Source organism: Ixodes scapularis, unplaced genomic scaffold, assembly GCF_016920785.2.
Source record: "Ixodes scapularis isolate PalLabHiFi unplaced genomic scaffold, ASM1692078v2 PGA_scaffold1__304_contigs__length_218370807, whole genome shotgun sequence".
NCBI classification, from domain to species: Eukaryota; Metazoa; Arthropoda; class Arachnida; order Ixodida; family Ixodidae; genus Ixodes; species Ixodes scapularis.
Window position 1 is genome coordinate 125,018,779 of NW_024609846.1, and position 11,226 is coordinate 125,030,004.

Below are 11,226 nucleotides of genomic sequence, written 5' to 3' on the forward strand. Positions count from 1 at the left end.
TGAAGCCTCAATTCTTTTTCGAGGGTATCGTGCCTTCCGGTTGTTGGGCCACGAAACGCACAACGCTGTCCGGAACAGGCAAAAAGATTTTCCCGTTGTTTCCGCCAGCCTCTGATTAGTTTTTCATTAACATCGAACTTTCATTGAGCGCCGCAGTTGTTGGAGCTTTCAGCAAACGGTATAACTCGCCGCTTGAAATCAGTGGTGTAGCTCGTCCGCTTATACATCGTTGGAAACACGGGCAAACGATACAGCAGCGGAATCGAGGCGGATAGAAACAATTGCAAAATGGCGGCACCGGACGAAACCAGTTTCGCTAAGCAAAGGAGGCGTTGGTTCAGGGCAACGTTAGCGATGCGAAACAACGCCGACGACGCTCACACAGCCGACACAGCCACGAGATAATTTCATACTTTGCTTCTTTTTTCTGCGACGTGGCGCCACTGTACATCCGACTGCCACTCGTTTCATGTGCTCCGCTGCGACCGGAGATGACGGTAATCGGGTTCAGCGGCAAGGGACTTCTAACGCTTGTTTCTTGCTGTAATTTTATTTTTCTTTTATTTTTGCATGTCTGTGTCTACCTAGACTCTCGGTACGAAGGGAATGCGCCTCAAATATGTGTTTACAGACGTACAAAGCAGCCGGCAGAGTGGCGGGCGCGAGTGAGAAACTCCGTTCGCTCGATCGGCCTGCTTTGTTCACGATTATAGGTCGAGATTCTTGGGTCACGAATATAAGTCGACCCTTCATTTTGGGGGATATTGCCAATAAAAAAAGGTCGACCTATTTTCAAATAAATACGGTACTACACTGGGTCCTGACCTGATGTGATAACAAGAATTAAAATAGCACCGCCCCACGAACATGGTGGCATTTTTACTTGAACCAGAGAACAACTACACTGTTTTTCCCGTTGCTCAATACGCTGAGGAATTAACCAAGCTCAACATGCCTCCCCAGGTGAACATCAGTCCACTTCCAGCTGGTTTATGCAACTGGTCCCAGCTGGAAATGAGGCAGTCCAGCTGGATTCCAGCCGGACCCAGTTGGAATCCAGCCGGACTCCAGCTGGACTGCCTCATTTCCAGCTGGGACCAGTTGCATAATCCAGCTGGATTTTAGCCTGGGTCTAAAAAACAAACAGTTAATTTGGCAATTTTGCTTTCCTGACGATCTTTATTGCAACAATCTGAACAGGTACATGTCTTTTAATGGTGATATTTTTACAAGCTAGAATTCCGAGCTTGTCGCTTTATCTTTGGCAGTTGCTCCTCCTGAACGAGAGTTCAGGCAGCCGAGATGCATCCTTCAACGAAGAGCTCGCGTTCTCAGCCTAGTAGCCGAACTGTTGTACATTACAAAAAGCTGGGAAGCAACAAAATAGAGCAGAACAAAAGGCAAATGAACACAGATAAGTATAAAATATGTGAATACGTTAAAAAAGCAGAGCTACTTTTCGAGCGATATTAAATCGACGAGATGAGATCACTATGGAGCATGCCATTTCCAGCGCTCGAGACATAGGAACCGGGACACATACCCGGTTGCCTGCGGGCCGTGTCCCAGCGAGTCGCGGGCCGCATGCGGCCCGCATACCGCGTGTTTGAGACCCCTGTTATACATGATGAAAACCGCTCAAACGACGACGACGGAGTGAAGACAACAAACGCGACAGGACGAATCTGTCTCGCAACTAAAGTTTTGTTAGTGAAATTGACAGAAAAAAGCAGCGTAGCCGACACTGATTACATCAACAAACACCTACTTATCAGGCACTACACAATATTTGAAACTGAAACGGTTCACACACCGCTATTCATATTAGCTCGCAAAGAACAACCATCTTTATTTGACAGAGCTACCGACGCACCCATCCAGTTGTCAATAAATTGTTCCCTTTTTTACCGGTGTACGATGTTCTGATTTTATACTCGCGGCTTTATTAATACACAGAATGGGTGATCACTAATTCCTGATGAATTAGTAAATATGCCCAATGAACTTCAAGAATATTGCAAAAAAGTAGACACATTTTTAATGAAATGACCAATGCGAATTATGGTAAATTGCAGCGTTTGACGCAGAATCCGCTAAGTTAAAAAAAAAAAAATCGGTGAGCTTTTCTTTGCATCCGCTCCAAGGCCGGTGAGCTTTTCTCCGCATCTGCCGGTTTTGCGGTGAGCTTTTCTCCGGTGAGCTTTTCTCTGGTGAGCTTTTCTCCGCCGCCCAGTATAAACTATGTGAAAACGTTAAAAGAGCAAAGCTACATGTCGAGTGAAAATGAATCGACAGGATGAGGTCACTATGGCACATGCCGCTTCTAGTGCTCGACATGGGAACCGCGACTCGTAGCAGTGTTGCCTGCACGCTGCGTTCCAGTCGTGGGTCGCATGCAACCCACGTGCCGCCTATTGGAGGCCCTTCCCATAATCTCTGGGTCACTCGTGATTGCCGCCCAACCAGGTCATAGTTTCGTTTGCCCCTGAGGAAATTGCACAGGGAAGTGCTACCATTACAAGACGTTTACGGTACTCGTCTTTCTCTCATCGTGAAGTAAACAAAGGAACCTTCCGTCAATAAGATCATCCTCGGGAAGCCCAAAAGTGGATAAATGTTGAAAAAGTTCTATCTTGACAGCGGCTTTCCAGGAGTGACCGAGCTCTTCATAGCAAAGCTTTCGAGATTGTCACGTGCTAAACCCTGTGAGGTTAGCCCCATCCGGTTTCCCACCTGGAGTGACACAACACCACTTCGAAGAAACACCTTTTCCAACTCGCCTTTGTGGGCCTAGGAGTTAGTTTTTCCGGGCCGTATCCACACCACACGTCTGTTCACCTTTGAGTCCACTCGAGAACTCAATCCCTCTACCGACTTTTGTGAGCACCACTGCTCTTTCCCCGCACCCATTGTTCCTGGGCACCAAGCCGACAGGTGCCATACTTTACGATGGGGGGGGGGGGGGGGTCCTGGCCATCGTCCCACACTCGCGCAGGCCCTCAAAAGTGGGGCTCCTCGAAAAGGAGCCACGGACATCTGCCATTGCCCCCAGCTGCTCACGACAAGAGGCAATCTGCCATTGAGGATGCCGACAGCTCGTCCTTGAGCCGCCATCGGTCGCTGCTGTCTTGTGGTTGTTAGGTGGCAGCAGAGCTAGTCTGTTCAACCCAACTCATTGAAACCGTCACCAACTCAGCGGTAACTTTAGGTTAACCTTGTCTCATTGAGCTTCACTACTTTTTTCGCCCAGCGGAGTCACTCTTCGCCATAAAATCTTCATTTATAAGAACTGTGAGAGCTGCCAGTTTTTATGTTTGTGCACAAACTATTTGACAGGCTTCTTGAAGAGCAGCCAAAACGTTTTAGTGCCGACAACAGCTTAGAAATGGGGAAATTGCACTTTTTCTCGATTTCCCCCATAGTCGTTTGCATTAGGTGGTGTCAGGTGATTGCATGCTGCCGGTGGTGCCACTCGACCCGAGCAAGAGAAGCCTTGATCTGAGATCCAGCCTAATACAAAAGGAATCGGTGGTTCCCCAAGTGTGTTTGGGCCCACTTTATCTTGTGCGGAGACGGGCACGGGGTAGGATTTTGTGTACCTGTCTGGTCCGCCATGCCTGCCTGGCGTTCCGCGTCTGCCGCCCTGCCTCCGACGACGTGGTTGCCACCAGGGTAGGTCACCCTGCCTCTGCCAACCGGGTTGACTACCCTGCCAGTTGGTCTGGCTGATTCTCTGCCAACTGGCTTGACCACCTTGTCGGTTGGTCTGGCTAGTCCCCTGCCGATTAACCGGGTTGGCCACTCTGTGGGTTGGTCTGGCTGGTCCTCTGCCGAGTGGGTTGACCACCTGGTGGGTTGGGCTGACTGGTTCCCTGCCGAACGGTCTGGCCACCCTGCAAGCTGGGCCTGCTGGCACCCGGGTGTTGGAGGAGGGGGACGGGCTCGTGCTCCATCCCGGTCGCCCTTGTGGATGGCGTCGTCCCTTCCGGTTCCTCTGGGTGGCATTCTGGGCAGAAGCTCTAGGAACAACTTGGAAAGATTAAATAAAATTCTAGGCCACAGGTTATCACCTTGCGCCTACCCATGTGCCCTGCCCGCAGTTGAGCGGGACGCCGCTGAGGTATTCGGGCTACTTAAACAGTAATTCAGTATAAGACTTCCTACAGGACCTGATCGGGCCCTGCGTTGAGCACCAATTAATGTGGGTAGCTCGTCATTACCACCCAATCAAGTCGACTTCAGTTCGCCCTCTATGAAATCGCACCGGGAAGCGCTACCATCAGAAGAGGTTTATGGGACACTGTGTGTTTGGCCGCTTGAGACCAAGCTGATGGGCAGAGGCAGTCTATGGTCCCTTCGTCTTTTAGCCCGGTCCTGGTCCCTGCACGGTCTGGCTGTCACGCTGACATGCCTTCTGCCATTGCCCCAGTCTCACTCACTTGGCCCTGTGTGGCGTGCCTGCCGCGTATTTGGAGATTCCCCACGGCGAAGCCTCACGAGAGAGGAAAGAAAAAAGAAAGGGAGAGGAGGAAATGGAGGAGGGAAGAACACGGCGCTTGGCTGATGTTGTCACGTGGTCCGCACGCTCGTGTCCACTTTGGGCTCTTCTCGGCTGCCCCCTAACCCCACTCGCTACTGCTGTGGAGCAGACTCTTGGTGCTTTGGAATACTGATTATTCACAAATTGTCTGCATCTTTGCTCTCCTCTTACAGAAAGAAAATAAAATTATCTGGCCGATAAGTCAGTCTATCTTTGGTACACAGTGGCAACCAGAAGCTGTAGAGGTATGAATGCCTTGACAATCTTACAGGAACCGAGAGAAAGCAACTCGAAGTAAAACAGATGGCTGCTGACTTTACCTTGTTTGAGATAAGGGGGTTCCTTCTCGGCCAGCTTTATCAGTGGATCCACTGCATCTCCAAAGGCATTCTTGCACCACACCCTGAACCAATGGTATTTAGTGTTTCCAGACGGATTCACGGCACCACTGGTCTGCAGTGTGATCTTATGCTGCCACCTTCTGGGCATGGGGTGCGATGGCTTCTGCTGGCGTGAGGCCATCTTTATAGTAGGTGTAGAAAGCAGGCTCAAATGTCGGGGGTGCTCTGCAGAAAGAGCAGACCGTGGGCACAGTTGAGCACGTGATTGTGTTCTTCTCTGAGCCTGATCACCGCAGACAGAGGGAACGCCCTCTTCAGGAACGCTTCACTCTTCTTGGTGCCTTTGGTGACCTTTATCTTGATTTCTACAAGTGAGGGACAGTGTCGAGCGCAAACCAAGATGCTGGTTGAGGTTGCTGTGTTGGCACCGCCACTTTTTGTGGCACACCACCCTGTTAGAAACAAAAACAAATCATAAATGCAACTGAAATCCCTAAATGCAACTGAAATTCGGTCCTTGGCATGCTTGCCTCCTGTGCAAGCTTGCCCCTTAAAAACAAGGGTCTTGTTTGGCAGAAGCTCAGAGTAACGCAGACTCATCCAGGTTAAAGACATTGTAAAGAGCATTCCATCAAAATTTGCTGCAGCTGCCCGTTCTGCCACCCTTCTGCGCAATCCGTGTCTGCTGCTGCACCTTCTCCAGAAATGACTCTGTTGGCGATGTTGCGTGCCCTCGATTTCGACAGCCAGCCGTTGCTGCAAACAAAGTCGTGGTGCAGCTGCGTAGCGAAGAACCGCGCTTTCTCGAGGAGAAGGGGACCACTGACTGGCAAGTTTTTTGTCCTTGCTTTCTTGAGCCTCAGCACCAACGCCTCCTTTATGTCGGGAAAAATCTATCCTTGCACGCAATACCTTTTGACATTGGTCGCTGCCACACTCCTCAGCTTCTCTCGTGCGTTCCATACACCGCAAACGGTCATTAATGGTACTCCCCTCTCGCGTGCAAGCGCCAACTTCTCTGTTCCACGCTCGATGGACTTGATAATATCCAGCTTCTCCTTGATGCTGAGAATGTGGAGCTTTTGACGTCTCGACATCGTCCCGTCTTTGCACACACAATGCACTCTGCACACTTAGATATCAAATGGCTGACGGTTTCCAGAATACAAGTGTCAAAATCTGAGTGCTTTTAGCCTGAGCACCAAGAGAAATCCCGGTCAGAAAACCGCAACTATGTGCAACCAATCGCAAGTTTGCAACCCCCTGCGCAGTCCATTAAGCGGCCAAGCCTGCGACCGTGACAAGGTCAACAACTTAATTTTGGTTCACCGCTCCTCCACTTTTCCGCTCCTCCTCTCCCCCCAGCCGGGCAAAATTGATGATTTTCGTTGGTTCGCTACTCACCAGCATCGAGACGCGGCACCACTTCGCCAAACCCTCGCCCTCGCGCTGGGTCGGCTCCCATCACCAGGATGTGTCGCTCCCATCAACACCTTTGCTCCCATCATCCCCTAGTCTTACCCGAACGGTGTGAACTTCGCGTGTTCGCTCCCTCGCTATTCTCGTGCTTAGCGGCTGGCGTGGCCGTGGTTGTTGCTGCGGGTGTGCGGCTTTAGGACTGCTGCGCGCCGCAAGCGTGGCAGCAACTTCGAACTTAGTGTGTACCAGGAAGTGAAAGCGGTGCGCGTTGACCGGTAGGTACGTGATAAGCGACTACGCATTAAGCGGACATTGAATGCATTAGGTTTAACGGGAGACTTGTCGGGGATCTGACAGCTACTTTTAAAGCGGAACTACGGCTTATGGGGGTTTGTGGTACTGAGGTTTTTCTGTAGTAAGTTAGAGCTCAAGAAGTTAGGGCGAGGGAAATAAAGGCTGGGGAGGGAAAAAGTGGATGGAACGCTGGAGAGGAGATTCGGAGGCAGCAAGATTTGTGGTCAGCTAAAGTATTTCATGTGTGTATTGTCACTCGCATCTCGGATTATTTCCACTTTTTAGCATGGATGCTAAGTTTTGCTGTGTGGTACCAACTGTGCAGTGAAGGCTACCACAGGCCATGGCCTTTAATTCTTGTTAGGATATGTTTTATCAATCATGGGAATAATCCTAAAGACACATAAAATCTGTGTCTGTCGTGGCAGTAAAGAAAAAGAAAAGTCGTGGCAATCGAAAGTTTTCTCGTCCCCCTCCCTTTTTGTTTCTATCCGATACATTACCTTTATCGACACGCTCCTCTTGGAGGAAAAGATGTTATAAAAATAAAATAAGGCAGACCTTGCTGTTTAAGAAAGCTTGTTGGTTTGAAGACTTCGAAGGAGGAAAAATAAGGCCACATTTTTTTCACGCCTACAGTATAAGACACTTCTCTACACAAATGCTTAAAGACCAACCTTGCATCTTGGAAACTATTCCCAAGTGGATAGGAATAATTTATTCATGATTTACCTCCATTCCACAAATATGCACACAAAAACTGAAGCTGGAACACTGGAAATTTCCAAGCAGTTTATTACATATTCAGATGATATCTGTTAAAATATATGCACACAAAAAAATCATATTTAGTGCAACATAATGGTGCAAAAACATTTCACTTTCAAATTGCCCCAAGGGTCGACCTGAATAAATGAGAAGTAACATCAGCATGTGCAGCATGATCCTCACAGTTGAAAATCGATAACTGGACATTACGCCATTTCGACCAGCAGGGAAAGAGCAAGTGAATAGACCTTAGTTCATTGTCCTTCACTGACGATATTGCACAGAAAAAACAAACATAACATTCAATCTCAAAAGAGGCTGCATATGAAAACTTGTACACAGCTTTGGAGCTTAAAACCGTAATCGCATATCGGAGATAAAAAATAAGCTACGGGAACAATTTTTATCAACACATCCATATGCGTGGGCAACATCACAGCAGAACAACACACAGGAGAAGAGTAGGGAATACACAGAACACTGTAGTAGCGTAGCGATAGTAGGAAGAAGGACGCGCAGCTGGTGTCTGGGTGAGGTGGATGGCCGCTGGGTGGAAACAGTTCCTCTGCCCTCCTAGGGGTGTTGCCCTGCATACCCGCATGCCCTCCTAGGGGTGTTGCTTGAACCGGCCGGTGACCTTGGAACGAGGTTTTCTTTTGACAGTATTTCTTTTGGTTGCGTCAAGTATCGTTGGTCTAATGTTTCATTCAAATTGTGCGAGTTGGAGTCTGTTCATCAGTTGTCACATCTTGTTTCTTTGTTCGCTTCTTTTTCTCTCATTCCTTCTGAAAAGTGTATTAAATAGATTCGATTGTATTTGAACGAAGTGCTGTCCAACCGTGTCAGCAGGAGGTAGTGCATCTTGCGTACCTGTGGCTCCTCGTTCCACTGCTTCACACACAGCACAAACATAAGCATTAAGAGCACGTCCCGACTTGATAACATGCACGCGTTCATGGGTTGTAGAAAACATGTAAAAAAATATAGCACAGCAAGTACTATGCAAGCATACGCTGTATGCTACACGGTCATGAAGTGCAATGTCCATTAAAACTACTTGTTTCCAGATGTGTAACAAAACATATTTTCAAATAACATATTTTGACTGCTGCCAACTTTGTTCTCACCAAGTCGACTCTGTTCTACAAAAAAAAAAAAAACATTTATTTCCGTATGTATTGATTTAAGCAATCTGAAATGAAGAAACTTTGAGTTCATCATATGAATAATTACATGGTCTCTTGAATTTCTTGCACGACTTAAAACTGTTCTGAAACACGCACGCACGCGCGCACGCACGCACGCGCGCGCGCGCGAAAAAGCAGCTTATGAGGAACGGAAGTGGTTGAGTAGGTCGCGCAGAGAAAGCTGGTGGGAGATTCCATCGAGATGCATGCGCTTGCACTGTCATCTATCTCTTGCAACTTCTGGGGTGAGCATCTGTTCACCTTCCTGATATGCTTGCTACCAAATACCAAGGAAGTCACATACACTTCGGTGACCGCAAACACTCTCGTTGTCCCATTGGGATCTTCGACAGGATTTAAGTTTCAGTTTGCAATCGGAGTGCTTCTCTGCAGTCTGCACCGACGAAGCCTCATGGCTGTGCAATCGGTTTTCTCTGGCTTCTTATGCTGTTCGTTGTGGAAGACCGGTCCAGAGGTCCGGGCTCTGTCATGCTCCACAACAGTGCACGTAGTGCATGACCGACGAGTGGGTCATGCACTACGTGCCACTTTCCCAGTAGGGCTCCTGGCTCCAGATTTGTTGTAGTGCACTGCAAGAACTTTTGCACATGGGGGCCTTGCATGCATTTACCTAGTGCCCCATCATCACTCGCGTCATCACTTGATGAGGTACATCATTCGCTGAGGTAACAAAGTTCTTCAGTCTACCCGTACTCTCCTTAAAGCAAAAGCACGAGTGCGCCCACAAAGACCCTTGTAACACCGCGCTCCTTGAGAGGTTAAGCGTTGGTGCACACTCAATGTCATTTCCTTTTCCGAGCACAAAAATTTAATGCCAACAACAAGTCGGACCAGACAGTCCGTGCTTTTGGCTACATCGGAAGGTGTAATCTTGTCCTGGAGCAGCAGGAAGACACCCCTCACAAGCAAAGCGAAGTGATCCAAGAATTACTCTGGCAAAATGCCCTTTAGACACACGAGGCTGAAATACAGAAGCCATTGCTCTCACTCAACAGCCTTCCAGTATTTCCTCAACTTAATCGATCTTGGCAGATAAGGAAGGCGATGTGGCAGCTCTCCTAGTAGTTGTGGCGATCCAATGTTATAGCTTTCACCAACACTTGGAAGCCGGAACTCCAACAGCTGCCGTGAAACACCAAGCAGAACACAATGCATATAGTCTGGAGTGAAGCTCCAAGCAATATCGCATCCCGGCAAGTTGACGAGTGCCGAGGGTTCCTTTGCGCCACGATCGTGTTGGCTTGTCCGGAGTGCCTCCACCATGTTGTCTTCAGTGTCCTCCTTTGTCCGGTTGTGCACAGTAGCTTCTCCAGTGAAGTACCAGACTGTCCCGGTCTCATATTTAAAGTGAAACATATGCATTGGCATAAACATCAGTGGTACTAAATAATAAAATATTTTACACGATGTCTTCACCACCTTAGAGACACGTATCCAAATAGTGATAATTAGGTAATCTTGCAGTGCTCACCATATTTGAATTTGAAGGTTCAAGTAGGATATAACTATGATCAGATCTGAAATGCTGTCTGTAAACCAGCAGAATGCTGTTTGGCAACTATGAATCTAAAGAGCTAGATGGCGTCTACTCGTGCATGAATCCGCAGAAATGCCGTCCCATGACTTCATTGGTGTCTTTGTTTCACATGACATAAGTTACCCTAATGACTTTGGTGCACACTCCACATGAGAACCTTTTGCACTGGTGTGTGTGCACATGTGACGCTCCACGACTCTTGGCCAGTCGAAGCATTTTGTACGCAGCTGGCATCAGTTGGAGTGGTATGTGAGATTCAAAAGGTGCTTGGGCTGATCCAGGCTGAACTAGGCACTTTGCCTTAAAGTAACTGCATAAGCTACTTTTTCTATTCGTGCTGTTTGACCAGTCCTTGAATTGAAGGCCATGAAGGCTTTTTTGTGGCCATTGGACGCAGCCACGAAGCCGGTATCACACAAGCAAAACATAACACAAAATTGAGGAAAATAAGTATTTAAAATTATGTAATATTCATCTATGCGACAGATAACCTATCGAGCATGCATTTGTTCTTTGGTGAGGCACATGGCTGCACATGATGCGAAATTTTGAGCTGCAAACCAGGACATTTTCAATGTAAATATGGACTCGACATAGGGGGCTGGTATGTGCGGGCGATGATCCTTTGACGTCGTATCTGGCATTATGTGTCATTTTGTGTTACCAAACCATTGAATAAAAGGGTATGGTACTAGACTTCTTTTTATGGCTGACATGCATCTTACAAGAGCAGCTTAGCATGCAAATCTAAAGTTTGAGTGGCCTTTCTAGTTCTCGGTTTCTGTGTTTTGTCTGTCTTTCCAAGGACATCCTTTGTTTATGATTGTGCTGCGGACAAAGTATGATGATTACACTTCTTACACTTTTAGGCACAAGTGGTAGAGGAGGTAGGCACAGTTGTCGAGGCGACGCCAGGGTTAGAAGCAGAAGAGGCCTATCAGAGCGAAGAGAAGTGGTGATTGAAGAGACAGGCTATGTCACGAGTGAGGACAGAGGAGACTCCGCTGAGCTTGAAGCAGCACTCAGCAGAGGAGCACCGCCATTGGCAGTTAACACAACTCTAGAAGAGTTTTGGATCCTTCGTCGCCTGGGCAGATATCTCTTCTATGCATTACTTGT

General features: G+C 48.0%; 1 pseudogene; it reads right to left on the minus strand.

Moving 5' to 3' along the window:
• Nucleotides 1-5,088: 5,088 nt before the first annotated feature.
• Nucleotides 5,089-9,932, minus strand: LOC115311551 (annotated as a pseudogene).
• Between the last annotated feature and the right edge of the window lie 1,294 nt (nucleotides 9,933-11,226).